This window comes from Camellia sinensis, chromosome 13 (genome assembly GCF_055761805.1).
Source record: "Camellia sinensis isolate YWXY chromosome 13, ASM5576180v1, whole genome shotgun sequence".
Classification (NCBI taxonomy): Eukaryota; Viridiplantae; Streptophyta; class Magnoliopsida; order Ericales; family Theaceae; genus Camellia; species Camellia sinensis.
Window position 1 is genome coordinate 105,364,439 of NC_138973.1, and position 24,511 is coordinate 105,388,949.

The window sequence follows — 24,511 nt, forward strand, 5'->3', positions numbered from 1 at the left end:
AGAGAGAGAGAGATACAAGGCAAGAGGCTTGGGGGGAATTTTTGTAACCCTAATAAGAGAGCTGGAGCTGCTATTATATAGACAAAAGAGGGGGGAAAAATGGAGGGAAAACAATCTAAGTTTTCCTCCAAAAATGCACCCTCTCGGATACACAATCTGGGGGGAAAAGAGATGGATATTTGTAATGTGCCGGCAGCAAGGAGCATGGCCGGCCGGTTATTGAGGTTGCAGGTGGCCGGCCGGCTACCTCCCATGGCCGGCCGGCCAAGGGTCAAAAGGTTCAATGAGAATTAGTGGCCGGCCATACCAAAAAGGTAGCCTCTCAGGTGTGCACAACACAATCAAGTGGTTAAAAACTGGAGACAATGAACCAGGAGAGAGAACAACCCACTTTTCAAAGGGGTTCAAAAGGTTCAAAAGCAATTACTGGCCGGCCACCAAATATTGGTGGCCTCCCAGATGTGTACATCACAAATATGGGGTTTAGGGTTCAATAAAATGGCCCAAGGGTGGTCAACATTGGCTTTGAAGTGAGAAAAAAAACAGGCGACGGAGGGCGATGAAGGGATAGAGTTGGCTGACAGAACAATTACTAGCCTCCCACCCTTCTACGGCCTTCTTACCAATGAAACAGAGGTCCCTGCCAAAAATAAACTCAAACCGATGTAGAATGAAGGTTCGGGGGCTGAAACGCGCAGCCCGAGGCCCCGAAAACTGACTGTTAGGCACCGAAAGTGGTGTTTGATCATGAAGTTGGTCTCTCGGACCACAGTGTCCCTCAAAAGGGAGCAAATAAGATGTATGCCAAAAGCCGGAGCAAACGGAGGTGGTTAAGCGGTCTCGAACCGAGGCACACGACCAACGGCTCCGAAAAACCACAAATCGGACTCCAAACGGGCAAAATGGCCTACGACCACGAAACGTAGCCTACGGCCACTGAGAGATGATCTAGGGGACCTCTCCCTCCCTTCGGGAAGAGAAAATAGAGAAAACAGAGCCTGGTTCGCAAACCGAGGCAAAGCATAAAAGAGTTCGGAAGCCCGAAGGCAAGGCTCGCAGCCGAGACTCTGAAACTTCTGAATGAGCACGATATGCAACATCACCAAGCGCTCAATCGGTGACGTCTGAGTCTTAAGGTCGGTCAAAAATAGGGTGTCTACAGTTGCCCCTCTTTGACAGAACTCGAAAGTCATAAGTGACGGGAGTGAATGTCAAAGCCCAGAGACGACCCATTTTTGATAAGGCCGAAGACTTAGACAAACAGGCGAGATAAACAGAGATGTGCCCGCAGGCATGCCCGCAGGCAGGGGGGAAAATGCAACTGATAATGCAAGAAGCCAAAGGTAACTCAAGATCATGCAAATGCAGTAAGCACATATTCACGATAGATGCAACAGTTTTAAACGAGAATGTAAAGCAACAACTATATTTCATGCAGTTAAGAATGTAGAGAATTATTCAATTCTCGTCGCGTCTCACACGGAGAAGATACGATACCTGCGCGATTTGTCTGGTTGCACCAGCCTCAAATGAACCGTACATACAGTATCGTGCTTGATGGTGCTGGGGATCTCTCGCTTCTTCTTGGTTGAACCACAGGTACTACTTTTCTCCCTAACTATGGTCGCAGCTTTCCCTATTCTCCAACAGGGTGACAGACTAGGTTGGATCAGTATCCAGAATTGAGGTGCGTACAGATGTTATCTCAATCTATGGGGCTGCCATACAGATTTCAAGCCGAGGATATACCCCTGGGTATTTAAACCAGACTTTAGTCTCGGAAATCCCGAACCTTTGCGTTCTAGGCATAAGCCATTCGAACTCTAGTTTTCACCGTCTCAGTTGGTCTCCTAGGAACTCACCGTAAACACAGGCAGGTGGCTATACCAGACCACCAGAAGTCGTTCAGGCACGACAAACACCAAAGGAATTGCATCTTTAGAGGATTTAAGGTCTCCTAGACCGGAAAGTGCACAAGACGGTGCGAATAAATGCAAGTGCGATGAGCAAAACAACGCGAATGATGATGCAGGATTTAAGGTCTCCTTAGACCGAAGGATTTAAGGTTTCCTAAACCAGGTGAGTGCACAAGACAGTGCGAATAAATGCAAGTGCGATGCGTAAAACAACGCGAATGATGATGCAGGATTTAAGGTCTCCTTAGACCGAAGGATTTAAGGTTTCCTAGACCAGGTGAGTGCACAAGACAGTGCGATACAGGTAAGGTGCGCAAGATAGTGCGAGGAGATGCATGCACAATGCAAGACTTAGCACACAGCTTACGACATAGCATTCCATTCAGTTGGCACACAGCTCACAACACAACACTTTGTTCGTTTGGTCCACCGCTCACAACACAATATTCTGTTCATTTGGCATGCAGCTCGAAACACAACACTCTATTTAATCTGGGCACACAGCTCTTTTGGGCAGACAGTAGATCTCGGGCACACAGCGCATTCTTCGGGCACGCAGCTCATTTTTGGGCACACAGCTATTTTTGGGCACACAGCTCGTTCTTCGGGCACACAGCTCATTTTCGGGCACACAGCTCGTTTTTCGAGTACCCAGCTCATTTTCAGGCACACAGCTCATTTCTCAGGCACACAGCTCCTTTTCCGGGCACATAGCTCGTTTTCAGGCACGCAGCTCCTTTTCAGGCACACAGCTCATTTTCCAGGCACACAGCTCCTTTCTCGGGCACACAGCTCCTTTTCAGGCACACAGCTCATTTTTCGGGCACACAGCTCATTTTTTGGGCACGCAACTCGTTTTTCGAGCACGCAGCTCATTTTTCAAGCACACAGCTCATTTTTCGGGCACACAGCTCCTTTCTCGGGCACACAGCTCCTTTTCAGGCACAAAGCTCCTTTTCCGGGCACACAGCTCATTTTTCGGGCCCACAACTCGTTTTTCGAGCACGCAGCTCATTTCCGGGCACAAAACTCGTTTATCGGGCACGCAGCTCATTTCTTCGGGCACACAGCTCGTCTCCGAGCACACAGCTCATTTCGGTTTGCATTTTTGAACACACAGCTCAAGCACTTGAATTTCTGAACTCGCAGCTCATACTCTTTGTCGTGATCACACACCCCACACTGATCAAGAGTTGAACACGCAGCCCAAACACTGATTCTCTGAACACACAGTCCAAATTGAAGGTGAACACGCAGCCCACACTGATTGAGAGTTGAGCACGCGGCCCAAAAACTGATTTTCTGAACACTCAGTCCAAATTGAAGGTGAACACGCAGCCCACACTGATGGATAGTTGAACACGCAACCCAAACACTGATTTTCTGAACACGCAGTCCAAATTGAAGGTGAACACGCAGCCCACACTGATTGAGAGTTGAACATGCAGCCCAAACACTGATTTTCTGAACACGCAGTCCAAATTGAAGGTGAACACGTAGCCCACACTGATTGAGAGTCGAACACGCAGCCCAAATACTGATTTTCCGAACACGCAGTCCAAATTGAAGGTGAACACGCAGCCCACACTGATTGAGAGTTGAACACGCAGCCCAAACACTGATTTTCTGAACACGCAGTCCAAATTGAAGGTGAACACGCAGCCCACACTGATTGAGATTTGAACACGCAGCCCAAACACTGATTTTCTGAACACGCAGTCCAAATTGAAGGTGAACACGCAGCCCACACTGATTGAGAGTTGAACACGCAGCCCAAACACTGATTTTCTGAACACGGAGTCCAAATTGAAGGTGAACACGCAGCCCACACTGATTGAGATTTGAACACGCAGCCCAAACACTGATTTTCTGAACACGCAGCCCAAATTGAAGGTGAACACGCAGCCCACATTGATTGAGAGTTGAACACGCAGCCCAAACACTGATTTTCTGAACACGCAGTCCAAATTGAAGGTGAACACGCAGCCCACACTGATTGAGAGTTGAACACGCAGCCCAAACACTGATTTTCTGAACACGCAGTCCAAATTGAAGGTGAACACGCAGCCCACACTGATTGAGATTTGAACACCCAGCCCAAACACTGATTTTCTGAACACGCAGTCCAAATTGAAGGTGAACACGCAGCCCACACTGATTGAGAGTTGAACACGCAGCCCAAACACTGATTTTCTGAACACGCAGTTCAAATTGAAGGTGAACACGCAGCCCACACTGATTGAGATTTGAACACGCAGCCCAAACACTAATTTTCTGAACACGCAGTCCAAATTGAAGGTGAACACGCAGTCCACACTAGTTGAGAGTTGAACACGTAGCCCAAACACTGATTTTCTGAACACGCAGTCCAAATTGAAAGTGAACACGCAGCCCACACTGATTGAGAGTTGAACACGCAGCCCAAACACTGATTTTCTGAACACGCAGTCCAAATTGAAGGTGCACACGCAGCCCACATTGATTGAGAGTTGAACACGCAGCCTAAACACTGATTTTCTGAACACGCAGTCTGAAGGTGAACACGCAGCCCACACTGATTGAGAGTTGAACACGCAGCCTAAACATTGATTTTCTGAACACGCAGTCCAAATTGATGGTGAACACGCAGCCCACACTGATTGAGAGTTGAACACGCAGCCCAAACACTGATTTTCTGAACACGCAGTCCAAATTGAAGGTGAACACGCAGCCCACACTGATTGAGATTTGAACACGCAGCCCAAACACTGATTTTCTGAACACGCAGTCCAAATTGAAGGTGAACACGCAGCCCACACTGATTGAGAGTTGAACACGCAGCCTAAACACTGATTTTCTGAACACGCAGTCCAAATTGAAGGTGAACACGCAGTCCACACTGATTGAGAGTTGAACACGCAGCCCAAACATTGATTTTCTGAACATGCAGTCCAAATTGAAGGTGAACACGCAGCCCACACTGATTGAGAGTTGAACGCGTAGCCCAAACACTGATTTTCTGAACACGCAGTCCAAATTGAAGGTGAACACGCAGCCCACACTGATTGAGAGTTGAACACGCAGCCCAAACATTGATTTTTTGAACACGCAGTCCAGATTGAAGGTGAACACGCACGCAGCCCACACTGATTGAGAGTTGAACACGCAGCCCAAACATTGATTTTCTGAACACGCAGTCCAAATTGAAGGTGAACACGCAGCCCACGCTAATTGAGATTTGAACACGCAGCCCAAACACTGATTTTTTGAACACGCAGTCCAAATTGAAGGTGAACACGCAGCCCACACTGATTGAGAGTTGAACATGCAGCCCAAATACTGATTTTCTGAACACGCAGTCCAAATTGAAGGTGAACACGCAACCCACACTGATTGAGAGTTGAACACGCAGCCCAAACATTGATTTTCTGAACACGCAGTCCAGATTGAAGGTGAACACGCAGCCCACACTGATTGAGAGTTGAGCACGCAGCCTAAACACTGATTTTCTGGACACACAGCTCATATACTTCATGTTGAACACGCAGCTCACAGACTTCATTTTTGAACACACAGCTCATATACTTCAATTTTTGAACACGCAGCTCATAACATAACAGTGCTCAATTTGAACACACGGCTCATAACTCAGTAGTCTTCTAATTTTGAACACACAGCTCATTCTGATCATACAGGATGCGATGACAGAACTTGCAGGAGTTGAAACAAACTCAGATGTCCGACATCTTCCTCTTTTCCTTTTGCTTCGAAGTTCGGAACCTATATAGCTTCAGATGGGTTCTGACTTTACTGTTCTCACATGACTTGGGTTGAACCCTGCGGTTTTTGAAAGAACAAAATCTTGTTTTGCGCAAATGTGGAGAACAACACGGCACTCTGAGCACAAGACAATTTTTGAATTTAAGAAATGCATTCTTAACTGGGTATTGAGTTTACGACTGAACATAGCAAAAAACACTGAACAATGGAAAAGAAAGGATAAACAACCTAAACGCATCGAGACACACTCGGAACGACTCAAAGCAAGAATCGAGACAAACAAAATAAAAGACACGACACACAGACGTGCTACAAAGACGAGAGACCTTTCAGTTCGCGAGGAGCCAGTTTCTCCAGGTATTGTTTCCCACCCTTTCTCATTTGTGATTCTCACATCACTCGGCCCTCAGGCTCTGTTTTTCTGAAAAAGCCCTTTTCTCACTTTTTCTCTCAGTGCACATCTCTCTATTCTTCAATCTCTCATTTTTTATCCCTTCCCTGGGTGGTTGATGGACAAACAGAAAGTTGCGGGCTCTTGTCCCTAGCATTCCGATAGATTCTTCTTCTTGTTTACAACAGTGAGTTTCTCCCACAGAGGGGTTGTGATGCGGCTGGATGTGCAGCAGATCTGTAATTGACATTGGTTGATGATGCTCCACCGGGGAGTTTGGACGTGATCAGATCTGTCTAGATAAGGGAGTGGAATATCTTGTCCCATTCCGATTCGTGCTTTGCACTTGGCTTGATACCTCGCTGCTTGGAGGGTGAGAGAGCTTTTAGCCCTTTGTTGTTAACTTCAGTTGTGCCCTATTCTGGCAGGTAGAGTGCCCTTCTTGGCAAATATGTTGACAATGGGAAAGACAGGAAGCCTGACTCAACTATGCCCCTAGTTCATCATTTTGACCATTTTTTTTGTTTTAGTTTTCTCCTAAAAATTTTTGACCAAAATGAGAGTTAGATTAACATGCTTGTTCAATTTTCTGATTTAAAATCATGCAAGTGAGGCTGTGAGCACTGAAAATTTTCCCTTTTTGGGGTCCAAGAAATGGTCTAGTTTTGGAAAAATAGAATAATTTTTGAGAGAAAATTAGTCAACTTCATTAAAAATTCTCAAAAACTATTTTTGCAAACGGCCACTGCTCAACGAGCACGGAACCCGCTCTTGAGATGCACAACTTCAGATTCGAAGGAAAATTGCCTCTTGCTTGAGGGGAACTGCATGGCAACGGAAAGTTGCCCCTTGTTTGGATGGCACCGCAGCGCATTGTAGGCAGTCCTCAGAGTGACGAACACAACCAAATCCTCAGATACAGAGAAGACAAAGATGACCAGAACCATCGCATGGATACAATCGAATTGTTTTACGGCTGGACTTCAGAATGAAGTTGCCTACGTATCCCAAAGATGGGAATCAAGCCTTACGTAGTTCGGGGTTAAGGTACACTCGGGTATTTAACCTCTCCTTTTGCGCTCTAACTTTTGCCAAGGTCGCCCTTTTGCGGGTTTTCAACCTTGCGAGCCCAGTTTTTCTTTCTTTCTTCTTTTTTTTTTTTTTTAAACTTTTCTTCATTTTTCTCATTTCATTTCTTTTTCTTCTTTTTTTTGCATTTTTTCTTTTTCTTTTTCTTCTTTTTTTTTGTTCTTTTTCTTGCTCTAACTTTTGCCTGGGTCGCCCTTCCGGGTTTTCGGCCCAGCGAGCCTCTCAAAGGGTAAAAGTGTAGCTCGGTCCATGTTGGATGGTTTTAAGATCTCGAAGCCATCCGTATCCAGGAGAATGGCTGTTGTTTTGCAAGAGGATTCATCTTCGGCTCTTCGAGCACATCTGACATCTTTGCCCCTAGTTCAAAAGGTACTTCTGTTATAGCTTTGCAAGCTTCTTCTGATCTTCTTGTTCCAACTTTCCTGGCCTCTTGTTCGAGGGCTGCTTCAAATCTGGCCACACAGGCCTCACATCGTAGTTGACCGTTGAACCTTCTAAATTCAAGTTCAAGGTTTGGAAGCAAAGGGGTTGAGTCTCGAGGCTGAGAGTGATCCTAGGCTGCACAATCTCAAGAGCGATTCCACACAGGTCTTCGCAGGATCGCGTAAAAACATTTTTTTGAAATCTTTTAAGGAAGCGACCAGTCGCTCGCGCTAAAGACAGTGTGGGGCCAATCTGGATCGAGCCAGGATCCTTCTCAGTACTCACGTTAACAAACATGATTTCATTCATTAAGGGCTTAGCACGTCTCTCTTTCTCTTAATCTGATCAAAGTTTTGCAAATCCCGAGGGACTCCTTCCCCTTTGTTTTCATCACCATGTTTAAAAGGTTTTGAAAAACTCAAGTCAATGCAATGATTTTCAAAGCACAGAAAAGCAGGTCAAAAGCACTGTCGTTTCATTCAGAACTTCTGGCACAACTGGCACAAAGCAGAAGCGAACACAAGAATATGAAAATCACTGCTGTTCATTCAAATATGTTGGCACAACTGGCTCCTCGGTAGAAACAGACTCAAAGAATGCAAAAAGACAAACACGAAACAAAACAGTGATGCCCGAAGTAACACCCTTCGGGATCACCCGACCCCTATACAATAGGACTGACTCGATACGTTAAGATAGACCTCAACTGACCCAGTATGAAAAGACTGAATCAAAACAAAAGGACAGACTCAAAACGAAACAACAAGACTGACTCAATACCCAAGTCAGAATGTAGCTGTCGCCAAATGCTCAAAACGGTGCATGCCATACGCCACATCCAAGGTAAACTGCGCGCCGCCCGTAGGTGGTCGAACCCTTGATCACATACTTGCATTATCCTCGAAATCCAACAACCCGGTGGTGACAGACTTTGCCGAGCTTGGAGGGAGGATGACTTCATTGTCAAACAAATCTTGCATTTCGTGGCGAAGACGGAAGCAGTTGTCGGTGCTGTGACCAGTTTGTTGATGGTATGCACAGTACTGGGTACCATCATGCTTAGCTGGAAGGGGACTCGGGAGAGGCCGAGGCTCGAGGGGTTTGAGGTGCCCTTCTTTGACGAGGATTTGAAGGGCCTTAGACAAAGGCATGTAGAGGGCATGGAAGACCCTGCGACCTCGGGGCGGATACTTAGAGGTTTGCTGACTTTTGCCGGACGCACTCGAAAAAGGGTCGGCAGGTGCTGCCTTGGCTCTCTGATCTTTTCCAAGTGCAGGGTTAGGATTGGGAGGAACTGTTCTGGTACGACGGTCCCCATCTCGATTTTTCTTTTGGCTTAAACTGCTCTCGGCCTGGGTGGGGAAGATGTCATCCACAGTTTTTACAGCAACAGCGAATGCTTGTTGCTTATTCAACCCTTTGGCTTTCAGAGCCTCAACAGCTTGTTGGAGTTGTTCATAGGGATCAGTGTCCATTTTCATCTTCTTCTTTCCACTAGCCTCAGCTTGGTGGGAGGTTTGGGTTGCTTGACCAGTACGAAGTCCGGCTGTTGTTGACATATCATTGCCAGAGCTTGAGGCAGCCTCAGGTTGGCTGAGCTCAATTACAATTCGCCCCAATAGCGGGGGCTCCTGCGGTATGAAATTTCTAGCATACGATGCATTTGGTGGCGGAACCGACATTCCGTAGGCTAGATCCGCCACAGATCTTTGAAGGTCACCAATCATTCCCATCAACTCGAATGTGGTGGGCTCACGGGTTTGAAATAACTGGGGTTCACAGATCGAATGTGCGGCAGGTGACTTGGGTGGGTGTGGCACTTCAACATCGGTATCACCCTGCAATGTGATTCCTTGGTCTGATGCGGCTGCCATAACCACAATTTCTTCCGAATTTTGCGTCATCACGAGTCTGCTGAGCTGATCGGAGGTGATGTGACTGGTGACTGACGGATCTGAAGAGTCGGTGAACCTTTTCCTGTCTCGCCTCAGCAAAAGAGAACACTGGTCGCTCTAAACCGAGTCTCTGAACCTTGAAAGAGAAAACATGCAGCATCTCAGCCCAATCCCACCAATACAGACATGAACATAACTGAATAACTGCATTCGACCGTTTGATCACTGTTCCCAAAATTACTGCCCCCAAAACTGAATTTGATACCCGTAGATATAACTGATTCCGAAAATAATGAACTGGTGCCCGCAGGCCTAATACCCAAAATACTGAACTGGCGCCCGCAGGCCTGATGCCCAAACTTATAGACTGATACATGCATTCATATGGAGACGCACTCCAAAAGCACATAACAAGCAAGTGAGAGCCAAAACACCCCTATGTTGGGGTAGGGTTTCCCTGTCCTATTTTGTCAGGAGCTAGGGTTTCACTACGCATGCAGCAGTTTCAAACAACCTATATCAGGTAAGCAACCTGTCCTAGTTTGGAATGGTCACTATGGATTCGAATATGCACTAGGTCGAATGGTCAAAAAGGGTGCCCCGGTAAAACCGGGGTTTGTGTTCCCATACTGGCAGAGCCCACAACCGGTCAGCCTTATGGTCATGCCTTGACAAGACAAGCCTCCGGCAAACCGTTCAGGAATAGCAGATGGCAAACACGGTGTCCTAGGCGCACCAATGCAAATGCAATGCAAAGAGACACACAAGTGTAGTCAAAACCAGATATCATGAGTTCGAGTCAAGTTCTCTAAATCCCCAGCAGAGTCGCCAGAAACTGTAGACGTCCCCCGAACGCCCCGGGAGAGGAACGAGTCCCCCCCGTTCCGTTCGATATTGGGGTCACTACAGCTCAGGACTCTCAAATTTGTCACGGTTCTAAGTCTGAACCAAAGAGTCCAAATTCGGCAAATTGTTTTGAGAAAACAGATTTTTGAAAGAAGTGCCAAACATGGACTGCTTTGCCAGATACAGAGTCGTCACCTAAATATTTTATTTTGGGAAATTTAGGAAACCCTGACTCGTTTGCCTAAGGCCACGTGTCCGTCATCACCAAAGTTGCCTCGACTCGGGAACTTGGGTTCGATTGGGAAAGGTCACTTCGTGAGCACCCCCGCTCCCTCGATCAAAGATCGGCCTTTACTAACCATGATATCAAGTTTTGAAAACATTGTGTGTTCTTATTCCGGTTATTAGCCTAGATTTACTATGTGATGCGCACAACATACAAGTATAGACTGGATCGTCTGAATCAGAACAAAACATTTCATGTTTGTTTGCTTGAAAATGGTTTGGTGGTGCTACTCGCAAGTAGGCTAAGACGTGGATTTGCCACCCTCGGGTGGGCTTAGAAAAACATGATTTTGCCACTATCTAGTGGGCTTAAAACACACATTTGATGAATTGTTCCAATTCAAATAATCCAACCTTCACCCACAGGCATTCAGGCAGTTATATCACATAAGCATATAGCCTCATGGTAAGCATGCTATTCATGGCAGTCACTCACACGCATGCAAGGATGCTAAAGCATAAAACTTACCGAGTACTCCAAGCCAAAACAGAAGCTAATTAGAAATCCATGCATGATCCTAATTATACAGAAATGCCTAATGCAACACATGCAAAAATGCAACTATAGCAGGCTCGGCTATTCTGAACATGGCATATGAAATGCTACAGCTAACATGTATTCAATTTGGAATTGAAAATACAATGCAGTTAGTATGGTGCGCCGAGCCCGGTGCATGCAATACAGATGAATGAATGCAAACATGCTATCATACTGTATGCTAATTGAAACATGCCCTAATCTAACCATCATAAGCAGGTAAATAAAAGGGAAGAAAGACGTGGGGTTGGAAGACATACATCACACACACGCACACTTATTACAGTTGTGCCCTCGCGCAGAGGGTCCGAATAAATAGTACAGTCCAAATAATACAGTCCAAATATATACAAATTCCTAATTAATTTACAAATTAACTAAGAAAAATAATAAACTGGCATGCAAGCCAGGGACTGCCTTGACTCTTCTTCAGATGATAGATGATGCATGTCTGGGTTGTCTTGCGCGGAAATCCACTGGGATGCCCTAATTAGCCTCCGTTTTGCAATTATTCTTGGAAAGCGCGCCAAGTCCCGGAAGACTGTTGATTCTTGATTTGCTGCAACAGAGAGCAGGAGAGGGGCATAGCAATGTATTTTCACAGATGTATGCATGCCTCGATCCTCGTGCCACTAATCACGCATATCGATGCATGATGGCCGAGGAGTCGATTTGCATGACTCAATATGGAATGAATGCACACATAAACACAACAGGGCCTAGACTCCATCATGGATAATCCGGAGTGTCGGCGACAGGGAATTGAGACACGTTCCTTCACTCGGAGTACGAAACGTACCTCGTTTCCCGTGCTCGGGCTAACTCCTATCCCAAGCACAATGCAATATGCATGATATGCATGAATGCAATTAATATACAACCTAGCATGCACAATGCTATGAAATGGCATACACGATGTATGAGGTAACATGGCATACACAATGCTCTAACATACAACCTAGCATACGCAATGCTATGAAATGAAATGGCATACACAATGCAAAATGGGCTTACACTAACATGAGTGGACCTCAGCCACACTCACATAAGAGGCCATGAGATGAAAATGAGACAATTCGGAATGCGTGCACACATGCACGCAAACCGAGGACCGAACCTAAGGCACGAATGCCACTCTAACAAGACATGGCAAGGCATGAAATATGATATGCAAACATGAAAATTTCAGCGCTAAAATATGACCCAAAACAGCCCTGAATCATAGAAATATGGCACCCGATGCATGGAATGGTCCCGAAATGCAAAACTAGGCCTATGCATTGGCCTGTAGCTATACAAAACATGCATTATTTGGTCATGAAATGTGAATAAAGATTCAAGGCAGCTCCAAAACAAGCATGTTTACAGTTTTAAGCAAGGCCAAACAATGAGCACAAATGGGGCTAAGCTAGCATGCGAAAATGACCCTAAATGTGAGATAAAGAATCAAGTCACAGATGCTGACCTCAAACACGAGAGGGCCTTTCAACAATGTTGAATAGGGGCCCAAAACATGATATTTTCCAGTTGGTGGCCAGACCCAAAACAGTGTACAAGAATGCTCAAAATGCTATGCAAAATAAGGCCAAAAAGAGAGTTATAACACAAAGTATAAAAAGGATGCCTCAAACAGTGAAATACCCTTAATGAAACATGAAGAGGGGATAAAAATAAGGTCATTTTTAGTTTGGACCAGAGCCCAAAGACAGAAGCATAAGAGGCTAACAAATCATGCAAAAATGGAGCCAAAAGAGAGATATAAAGGCAAGTGGAAAATGGAAGCCACAAACAGTGATGATCCCTTCAACAATGTTGAAGAAGGGCTCAAAATAAGCTTCTTTACAGTTTATGACATGCCTCAAAAAAATTTATACATAGGCCAAAAATACTACACAAGAAAATTACATACAAGGGAGCTAATGAAGCAAGTGCAACAAGGAGGCCTCAAACAGTGAGAGGCCCTTAAACAAACATGAAAAATAGCTCAAAATAAGCCTAGTTCCAGTTAGGGTCGGAGCCCAAAACAGCAAGCAAGTATGGCTTATAAACAAATCAAGAAAAGGCTAGAAAAGGGAAAAAGGAAACTCACCCTTGAAGACTATGCCTTTGACAACTTTTGGACCAAAATGCAGCACTCCTAGGCTCTGAAGAACAACCTCAAACTGCTGGAATGGAGGATGGAAGGGTGGGGGTATGAGTTGATGAAGAAATGAGTGTAGGACTTGAGGGTTTGGAGCTTGGAAATATAGAGAGAGAGAGATACAAGGCAAGAGGCTTGGGGGGAATTTTTGTAACCCTAATAACAGAGCTGGAGCTGCTATTATATAGACAAAAGAGGGGGGAAAAATGGGGGAAAATGGAGGGAAAACAATCCAAGTTTCCCTCAAAAAATGCACCCCCTCGGATACACAATCTGGGGGGAAAACAGATGCATATTTGGAATGTGCCCGCAGCAAGGAGCATGGCCGGCCGGTTATTGAGGTTGCAGGTGGCCGGCTGGCTACCTCCCATGGCCGGCCGGCCAAGGGTCAAAAGGTTCAATGAGAATTAGTGGCCGGCCATACCAAAAAGGTAGCCTCTCAGGTGTGCACAACACAATCAAGTGGTTAAAAACTGGAGACAATGAACCAGGAGAGAGAACAATCCACTTTTCAAAGGGGTTCAAATGGTTCAAAAGCAATTACTGGCCGGCCACCAAATATTGGTGGCCTCCCAGATGTGTACATCACAAATATGGGGTTTAGGGTTCAATAAAATGGCCCAAGGGTGGTCAACATTGGATTTGAAGTGAGAAAAAAAACGGGCGACGAAGGGCGATGAAGGGATAGAGTTGGCTGACCGAACAATTACTGGCCTCCCACCCTTCTACGGCCTTCTTACCAATGAAACAGAGGTCCCTGCCAAAAATAAACTCAAACCGATGCAGAATGAAGGTTCGGGGGCCGAAACGCGCAGCCTGAGGCCCCGAAAACTGACTGTTAGGCACCGGAAGTGGTGTTCGATCACGAAGTTGGTCTCTCGGACCACAGTGTCCCTCAAAAGGGAGCAAATAAGATGTATACCAAAAGTCGGAGCAAACGGAGGTGGTTAAGCGGTCCCGAACCGAGGCACACGGCCAACGGCTCTGAAAAACCGGAAACCGGACTCCAAACGGGCAAAATGGCCTACGACCACGAAACGTAGCCTACGGCCACTGAGAGATGATCTAGGGGACCTCTCCCTCCCTTCGGGAAGAGAAAATAGAGAAAACAGAGCCTGGTTCGCAAACCGAGGCAAAGCATAAAAGAGTCCGGAAGCCTAGAGGCAAGGCTCGCAGCCGAGACTCTGAAACTTCTGAATGAGCACAATATGCAACATCACCAAGCGCTCAATCGGTGACGTCTGAGTCTTAAGGTCGGTTAAAAATGGGGTGTCTACAGTATGCCGTTGATTATTTCATAGCATTGTGTATGCTAGTAGCATGTTTGCATGTCATCCCTTGCATGTTTGCGTCATTCAGTGGCATGGCATCTAGGTTGCATGTTAGAGTTGCATTCATGCACGTCATGTATGTTGCATTGTGTTTGGAGTAGGGTTTAGTCCAAACACGGGAAACGAGGGACGTTTCGTACTCTAAGTGACAAATCGTGCCTCGATTCTCGATCGCCGACACTCTTGACTATCCATGATAGAGTCGTTGGCTTTAGTTGCTTATATGTGCATTTATGTCCCATTGAGTTGTGCAATTTGACTCCTCGGCCATTATGCATCGAGATGCGTGATTAATGGCACGAGGATCTAGGACTACACTCCCTAGAGCTTGTGCAATGATAGGGAGAGTGGTCATACACACATTTATTGAAAATACATTGCATTTTCTCTCTCTTGCCTTTGTTGCAGAAAAACCAGAAACCAGAGGTGGAAACTGATCGGCTGACCAGATTTTCTGGCAGGCCGACCACCCTCTTTGGTCTCCACCACAAAGGGTGATCGGCAGGTGGCCTCCCATGCTAATAACTGGTCGGTGGCCTTCCTAAGGTGGAGTTTCAGCCTTCTGGAGCTTTGTGCAAGTTTCTGAGATTAATTGCAAACAAGGGTGAGGTGAGGCATCGCGATGGAATTTACAGACATGGCGGCTCGAGCATGCATGCATCTTTCATCATTCGGAACAGAACTGAGGCGGCCCATTTAGCTTGTATGCCAATTTATTTTCTTTTCTAGTTAATTTGTTGATTAATTAGGGTTTTGTAATATTTAATTAGCCAGAGTAATTAATTATTTATTCCGACTGTATTATTTATTCGGACCCTCCGAGCGAGGGCACAATTGTAATAAGTGTGCGTGTGTGTGATGTCTGTCTTCCAACCCCACGTCTTTCTCTCTTTTATTTACTAGCTTATGATGGTTAGATTAGAGCATGTTTCAATTAGCATACTTATGCTTGCATGTTTGCATCATTCATCTGTATTGCATGCACTGGGCTCGGTGCATCATACTAACTGCATTGTATTCCAATTCCAAGTTGAATACGTATTCGCTGTAGCATCTCATATGCCATCCTTAGGATAACCGAGCCTATTTCTAGTTGCATTTTGCATGTGTTGCATTAGCCATCTTAACATGAACTAGGATCATGCATTGATTACTAACTAGTTTCTGTTTTGGCTTGGAGTACTCGGTAAGTGTTTATGCTTTAGCATCCTTGCATGAGTGTGAGTGACTGCCATGATAGCATGTTTACTATGAGGCTAACTGCTTATGTGATATACCTGCCTGAATGCCTGTGGGTGAAGGTTGGATTATCTGAATTGGAATAATGCATTGACTGTGAGTTTTAAGCCCACTTGAGAGTGGCAAATCATCTTATTTTCTAAGCCCACCTGAGGGTGGCAAATTCGCATTTTAGCTTACTTGCGAGTAGCAAACCGTTTCAAAAGCAAACATAAGGTGCTTTGTTCCAATTCAGGCGATCCAATCTATACTTGTATGCTTTGTGCATCACGTAGTAAATCTAGGCTAATAACCGGAATAAGAGTACATAATGTTTTCAAAACTCGATATCATGGTTAGTAGAGGCCGATCTTTGATCGGGCGAGCGGGGGTGCTCACGAAGTAACATTCCCCAATCGTACCCAAGTTCCCGAGCCGAGGCAACTTTGGTGATGACGGACACGTGGCCTTAGGCAAACGAGTCAGGGTTTCCTAAATTCCCCAAAATAAAATATTTAGGTGGCGACTCTGTATTTGGCAAAGCAGTCCATGTTTGGCACTTCTTTCAAAAAAATATGTTTTCAAAAACGATTTGCCGAATGTGGACTCTTTGATGATTTATCGGTCTTGCATTGCACTCTGCTAGATTAGATACAGGACCGTGACTTTTGAGTCCAAACTGTAGTGAGCCCAAATGAACAGAACGGGATTTCCCTCTCGGGACGTTTGGGGACGTCTACACCAGGCTCGCCCAAGCCTGTGGCTAGGCCCAGGCCCATCGGCCTGACCCGAGGCTCGACCTATCGGCTCGAGCCTGGACCCAAACGAGCCTACGTCGGGCCGTGGGCAAGCTTCGGGCAGCCCACGGGCCGCAGGCCAATTCTACATTCCTATCAATGTGCATGTTAACATGTCAATGTGAATATTCACATTGTCAATGGGCCAGGCCGGGCCTACCCTGGGCCACGGGCAAGCTTCGGGTAGCAGGCAAATTTTACACTCCTATCAATGTTAATGTTAACATGTCAATGTGAATATTCACAATGTCATGGGTCGAGCTGCGGTCAGGCTTCGGGCCGCCCACGGGTTGCCGGCCAATTTTATACTCTTATCAATGTGAATGTTAATATGTCAATGTGAATATTCACATTGTCAACGGGCCGGGTCGGGCCCGCCTTGGGCCGCTGGCCAATTTTATACTCTTATCAATGTGAATGTTAACATGTCAATGTGAATATTCACATTGTTAACAGGCTGGGCCCCCCCGTCCACGGGCCGTGGGCAGGTTTCGAGCAGCCACGGGACGCGGGCTAATTTTACACTCCTATCAATGTGAATGTTAACATGTCAATGTGAATATTCACATTATCAACGGGCCAGACCGGGCCCACCCCGAGCCGCGGGGGGGGGGGCTTTTTGCCGTCCATGGGCCGCAGGCCAATTTTATACTCTTATTAATGTGAATGTTAACTTGTCAATGTGAATATTCATATTGTCAACGGGTCGGACCGAGCCCGCCCCGGGCGACCCATGGGCAGCCGGCAAGTTTCGCGTCGCCACGGGACGCGGGCCAATTTTACACTCCTATTAATGTGAATGTTAATATGTCAATGTGAATATTCACATTGTCAATGGGCCGGGCCCGCCCCGGCTCGCGGGCTGGTTTCGGGCCGCCCACGGGCCAATTTTACATTCCTACCAATGTGAATTTTAAAATATGAATGTTCACATCATAAAATTGCTAACCGTTCAAAAAATATTTATAAGGGTATCAAAATTAAATATAAAGGCATAAGTGTACAAGAAAATAGTGTAAATCAAGAAAAATGACTTTATGGAATAAAACTATACATACATGGGACTAAATGGGTTAAAAAATTCCTTCATGAACTTCTTGGGTTAAAACACTTCTAAATGAGATTTATCAATAAAAATCCCTTTAGTTAAAAGATCAAATGACTTTTATATCTTCATATGCCTTAGTAAACATTTCACTTAATCTACCTAAAAAGAACGCATTCTATTTTTTTTTCTCTGGTTTCTGTTTGATTGAGTTTTTGCAACTTGTTTCGTGATTTTTTTTATAAAAAAATTATAAATTAGTTTGACAAAAATAAACACAAAAAAATATTTTTGAATTTTTAATAATAATTTATATCCTAAAAATGAGAAAACTTTATGAAAGAATGAGTAGTTTATTATTTTTTCACCAATCTAATTTTTGAATTTTTTACAAAAAAATAAATTCTAAAAAATCAACCAAATAGAGAAAAACAAACATGTCAACACACTTTGGGAACTCCCTATAATAGTCAAAAATTTATTGAAAAAACTAAAAAAATCAAAGAATTGTTAAAAAAAAGTCAAAAATTCATTTCTACTTTTTGCCCTTTTTAACCAAAAAATTATTAAAATAGCATATTTACAAACAAACCTTAAAATAGTAAAAAATTCTAAAAGTCACTACAAAAATCAATTATTCTCTCTACTTTTTTACATGTCTTTTTATAAAAAAATAGAAAAATCAATTAAAATAACTAATTTACCAAAAATCTCACTTAGCTTAAGCTCGCAAAACAAACATCTCATCTCATAGAAATAAAATGCAAATTCATTTAAGGGCAATTTTGACATTTAGGCCTCTTTTGGGTATACAAAAAAAGCTAGTTTATTAACTTATTAATTTATTTGGATCACATCAACCCATTATTTTTCTACATGTCTTTTCGTAATAAATAAAAAAGTCAACGTATAAGCCATATCCAAAACAACCCTTAGGTCATCTCCAATCATTCATCAAATAAGATGGTGCTTCAACCGTTTCATCAAACTAAGATTAAATAAAGGGGAGAATTATATTTTTCATCAAATTAAGGGAGTTTTTATTCTTTCATCAAATTTTGTAGGTGGCTATTGGTAGACAATTATCTGGACAACTGATCGATCAATCAAGTTTTGGGATATATTAGGAATTTTATAAAAAGATTTGATGAAAATTTACTTTACATCGAACGATCAGCCGATTTGATGAAAATGTACTATTTATCATTGGAGTGCATTATATCAGATCAAACTTTTCATCAAATTTGCTAATTTTTATTCAAATTTGATGAAAAATTTGATAAAGGATTTGAGAAGCTATCAAATTTTTCATCAAATTTGAATAAAAATTTGATGCCTAAATCCATCAAATTTACTAAAAATTACGGCTTGACTAAGTCGTTTAATTAAATCTTTTTTATTAGGGATGTGATAACAAATCCATTCTAAAACATTATTTAATGGTTTATAATTAATGACAAGACGAGGGACTCTTCTTTCAAGTTCAGCATTTTTGTTAACATAAAAAGCAGGGCAAGACCAAGGTGACTTACTATGACTGATAATTTTATTATTTAATAGTTCATTGATTTCTTGTTTGCACATTTTGACTAAGTCATGGTTCATTTGAATAAGTCTAGATTTAGTAGGTATTTGTTTTTCATTAAAGTTTTTAATGTATGGGAGAGTGACGACATGTTTTTTCCTATGCCAAAAAGCACTAGATAAAGTAGAACAAATAGTACTTTCTAATTGAGTTTTAAAATGATTAATTTTAGATATTAGAAGAGGATCAATTAATTGAGTTTCAATTCTTTTATAGTTTACTTCTTCTTTAAGAAATTTATGGTGTTTAGTTAATCGGTTGATTGATTGAGAAGTCAAACAATCTTTTAGTTGATTTAATTCTTTGACCTCAGGCGGTGACAAGAATTTAAAAGTAACGGTGTGACCAAAAGCTTGTGTGGTGATTCCATGATTAGTTGTAGTGAAGGGATATAATAGGAAAATAAAAGGAGTTCCTAAAATTACTTTATCAGTTAAATTTCTAACTAAAACAAAGGATGTTTTAAAACAAACATTATCTTGACAAGTATGTACTTTGGGTAATTTATATTTGATATGCATTTGCCTTCCATTGGAGAACTTAATTGTTCAATAGTTTTGTGGTAATATTTGGTTGGAATTAATCATTCTTGCATACAATTTAGATCTGCACCATTATCGATTAATACAATTACTTCTTTTTCAAAATCATTAATAACTAATTTGATTTTTGAATGCCACTTTTGAAATTTAATTTGATGAATTATATTTAAACGTTTACTATCTGGGTCACTATGGTGTGGAGTAGTGCGATTATCAAAGATGACTTTATCAGGATCAGTTTCAGATCCTTCTTCATTTTCTGAGCCAGATTTATTTGATTGTTGAAAATCATCGAGACTTTTGTTGATTTTTAATATAGCAATTTCGTCTTCCAAAGTTTTATCTTTAGTTTTTAATTCTTGGATGATGAGTTTGACTTGATTAATTTCATTTTGTAAGTCTTGTAAAGTAACTTCTTTATGTTTTTCTTTTTTAAATCGATCTAAAGTTTTATTTAAACTAATGATTGGTTTATCATGTTTAGGTTTTTTATCTTTATTTGTTAATAAGGATTTTAACTTATTAGTACATTGCCTTTTTAATTCAGGATTTTCTAATTTAGCAATTAATTCAATAAGAGCAGTTTCTTCTTGTTGGGATTTACTAAGAACATTAATTGTTTTACAACAAGTATCATTACATCCTAATTCAATTTCATTATCTGTACTAGTAGGAGAATAATAAGTAGTAGTGCTACTAGAAGTAAGATCATGGTCGGATGACGTACTAGATTGATTGGGAGTAGAGGTTAATTTAAATATATCAAATATTTGTTGTTGATGTTCTTCAGAAATTTTTAATTGGTTAAGTTTAGTCTTAATTTCGTCTTTAACCTTACATTTATTAGAATAATGACCTGTTTTACCACAATTGTAGCAGGTAACATCAGGAGTAGATTTTGATCCTTTTTGAGATTTCTTGTGATATTTCTTTTTGGGTTTAGTATAATATTTATCTGTTGATTTGGAAGGGTAATAGTTCTTTTTCCCTTTATGGGAATATTTGTAAGAAGATTTTTTATCTTTATGTTTACTAGTCAATCGTCGTGAGGGAGCGACAAGTGGTAAACGATATTGTTCATAGAAATTACCTAATTCATATTTAGCTTTATGTTTATCCTTAGCAGCTTTTTGACTAAGTTTTAAATCAATACACATTTTTAAGCCTTCTTTTTGAATTGTACTAATAATATCACCATAAGTTAAATTATCATATTCTATAATACCATTAGGGTGACTAAGTGCATCTCTAATTTTATGGGCAAAAAGATTGGGTAATCCATTAATGAATTTTTCTTTCCAAAATGACTTGGTACAATCATCTCTAAGCATGACTCTAGAAGTAAAAACATCTTTATACCATCGAAAATCACTTAAAGTAGGACAGGTGAGGTTACTAAGTTGATCATGGATACGAGAATGAATATTAGTAGGCGTTCCAATAAAATGTTTGACTATGGTATATATTAAAGTATTAATACCATCAGGTATAGTGGAACGTATTTCTTCATAAAAAATGGGAAAACCTTCATCATTCATTTGAACAGCATATTGAATAGATTTTCGTTGATCAGAAGTAAGATATTTGTCTCACCAAGCGTTGAGGGTACCAGTAAAGCCAGTAGTAAATAAGAGAACAATTTCGGGTTGAGTATAGTCAGGATAATTATTAAGATAACTATTAGAAACCATAGATAAATGATTGAGTTTGAGAAATATTTGGTGTTCACTAAGACCATCAATATTCCATTCATATAATTTTTTAGCCGAAACAGAAAATTGATTACTAATATTAGTTTCTTAAAATTGGAGATCAGGAGGTGTAGGTTTAGTATACCAATTTTTTGTAAGAGCAGTAGGATTTACTTTGGTAACTTTAGAATGTGTGATTTTATTGAGATAAAGAGGTTGAAATTGTTGTGCTAGATGATTAATCTCATTATCACTAGATGTGTCAGACTGAGTGGGAAATTCTAATGAAGGCTGTTGTGTGAGGACAGTAATTCCCTTGGTGTTAGAGGTAGATGCGTCTTTACTAGTGGATGTAGATAATTGACTAAATATTTTTTCAATAGCATCAACAGTGGTATGGTCCTGAGTATTTAAACTTAATCATTTTTTATTACTAGAAAGATTAATAAGAGGTTTATCTAAAGGTATACTAACAGAAGCATGACTAGTAGAATAATCTTCAAAAGAAGTTTCAATTTTATCAAGTTGTTTGGCAATAGTTTTTAAACATTGGTTTGTATAATTATTTTGTTCAATTACTTTTTTAACTTCAGAGGATTCATCACTAGAAATTTGAATAGAGAAGCTGGGACAACAGTGCCTTTATGTACAATAAGAATTTTCTCTAAAGGAGGATGACTAGCAGAGACAATAGTATTGGAAGAAGTTTTCCATTTAGTTTTTGTAATTACATTTATGTTTTGATAGTAATTGTCTAAATAATCAAAGAAATGAATTTCAGTATTATGTTCTACCATAAATTGGTACCATAGTTTGGTAATTTTAGATTGTGGTTTTGTATCATAAGTATTTTGTAATTTTGTCGTTTTGGCTTATTTGCGTTGGATTTAAATTCAACATGAAGCCTGTTAAGGTTAGGAGTAAAAGGTTTACTAAGAGTCAATAATTAGGGATTAATAGGAGGAACAACTTCGAAATCTGTTTGAGTGGGTGAATCTTGAGAAACAATATCTTTTTCTTGAAGATGTGTGTGGGTAGAATAAACTGGTTTACTAATTTGAGAGGTAGAGGAATTACCTATTCCTTTCATTTTACTATGATGAGATTGGGAGGCGGATTCATTAAGATGAAGTTTTTTGTCTTTTCTAGTAAATAAAGGAGTATTAAAAATTTCATCATCATCAGTTTCTGTAGGTAAACTAGATGTACTATGTCTAGTAGATTGACTGTAGGTTCTATTAAATCTAATATGGACAGATCCATCAGTAAATTGTTTAATATGTTGAATATCTTGGTCATTAGATGATTGTTGGTTGAGAATAATTTTCATTGATAGTGACCCAATCCTTAGGAAGATTAATGTCTTTCCATTGAATCATTTTTGGAACAGTGATGTTAGTTGCAGTTATACTGCCTTGGATTAATAAAGTTTTACCCTTTGGACTTTTGGTTAAAGCTTGAACATTTAAATTAGTTTTAATACACTTATAATAGATTCGATAAATTAAAGCAATGTTATGAACACTTTCTAACATGTTAGTAAATTCTCCAAATAGTTGAATATTCGATGTTAAGGCTTTTAATATGTGAGGATCACGTAAGCTTAATGTAAAGTCAGGGAAACAATTAAAATGGACAGGACCTTTATGGAGGCCTGATTCCATCATACCCATTACACTGACATTATAATTAATAAATCGGGAATCATGTAATGTCACGACCCAAACCCGCCCCTATGGGTTTAGCACCGTAATCGGCTAGTAATCCAAGATTACCGAAGGCCTGCTTAACAGTAATACAGTAATACAGAGTACAGGGGCTGGCGGAAGCCAAAACAGTAAATAAACAATGTCCAATAAGCCGTGACAGTCTGTATGCAAAAAGACTTTCATTCAAATACATACAGTCGGACAAAACAATATGTACATATATACAATCATACAGTTCAGTGACCTAATCCCTATTAAACAATACAGTACAGTAAACAAAACAGTTACAGAGACAGACGGGGGAACTAAAACACTCCTAGGCCACAACTTGACGGGCTCAGAACCTCGCAGTGAGGCATAGTGGTTGGCTTGACAAAACTGGAGCTTACCCCGACGCTTCTAACCACGGTCTGGTGCCTGTACACCTACATATATATATGAGCAGTGAGCTAAAGCCCAGTGAATAACACAATGCATAAAGGGGTTAAGAATGAATGTCCTTACAATAATGAAAACAGTTCATTAAATCAGTATTTCAGTCGTTCAGTCAGTACAGTCATATGTGATATATCCATTAGCATAACAGTACAGTAAACAGTAGGTCTTAAAAGACTGAACAGTCAATGATGGCCATCAATCAGTAACAGTAGTGGTTCCAACAAGGGAATCGACAGAGATCTCTGTAACAGTAATAGTAAACAGTAGTTGCTAAGGATGCCATAATACAATTCAGAATATAGGACATACATTCATTCAATTAACAGTATCAATTCAGAAAGCAGTACAGTTTAATTGTTCAGAAGATAATCATTTTGAACATATCTTTACACAGTTGTTACTCAGAGAGTTCTGGGCTACAGTAAAGCTAGAACGCGTCCCCAGTCGCTAACCCTACACAGTTACAGATTGAACACACACTAAGCTACATAGTTGGGAAAGATAATAACTTAATCCCTAATTTGCCTCGGTGTGTTCTATATCTATATCCTCGTTAAGATGCCTTAAACTAGGCCTAGTAATGCCTAGGATGGGATGAGGATGCAAAGATGCACTTTTGAAAGCATTTTCAGAAAACAGGGGTCATGCTCGAGCGTAGGTTACTCCGCTCGAGCGGACATGCAGACAAAGCTTTCCGCTCGAGCGTAGACTTACCCGCTTGAGCGTTCTGCAAAACAGTCAAAAGTGCTGGATAGGTGGAAATCACACTCGATTGGGCGCTCGACACCCGCTCGAGCATGAGACACAAAGTCCCGCTCGAGCGGACTCCAGAACAGTGCAAAGTACTGAGAGCACGAGTTTCATGCTTGACCG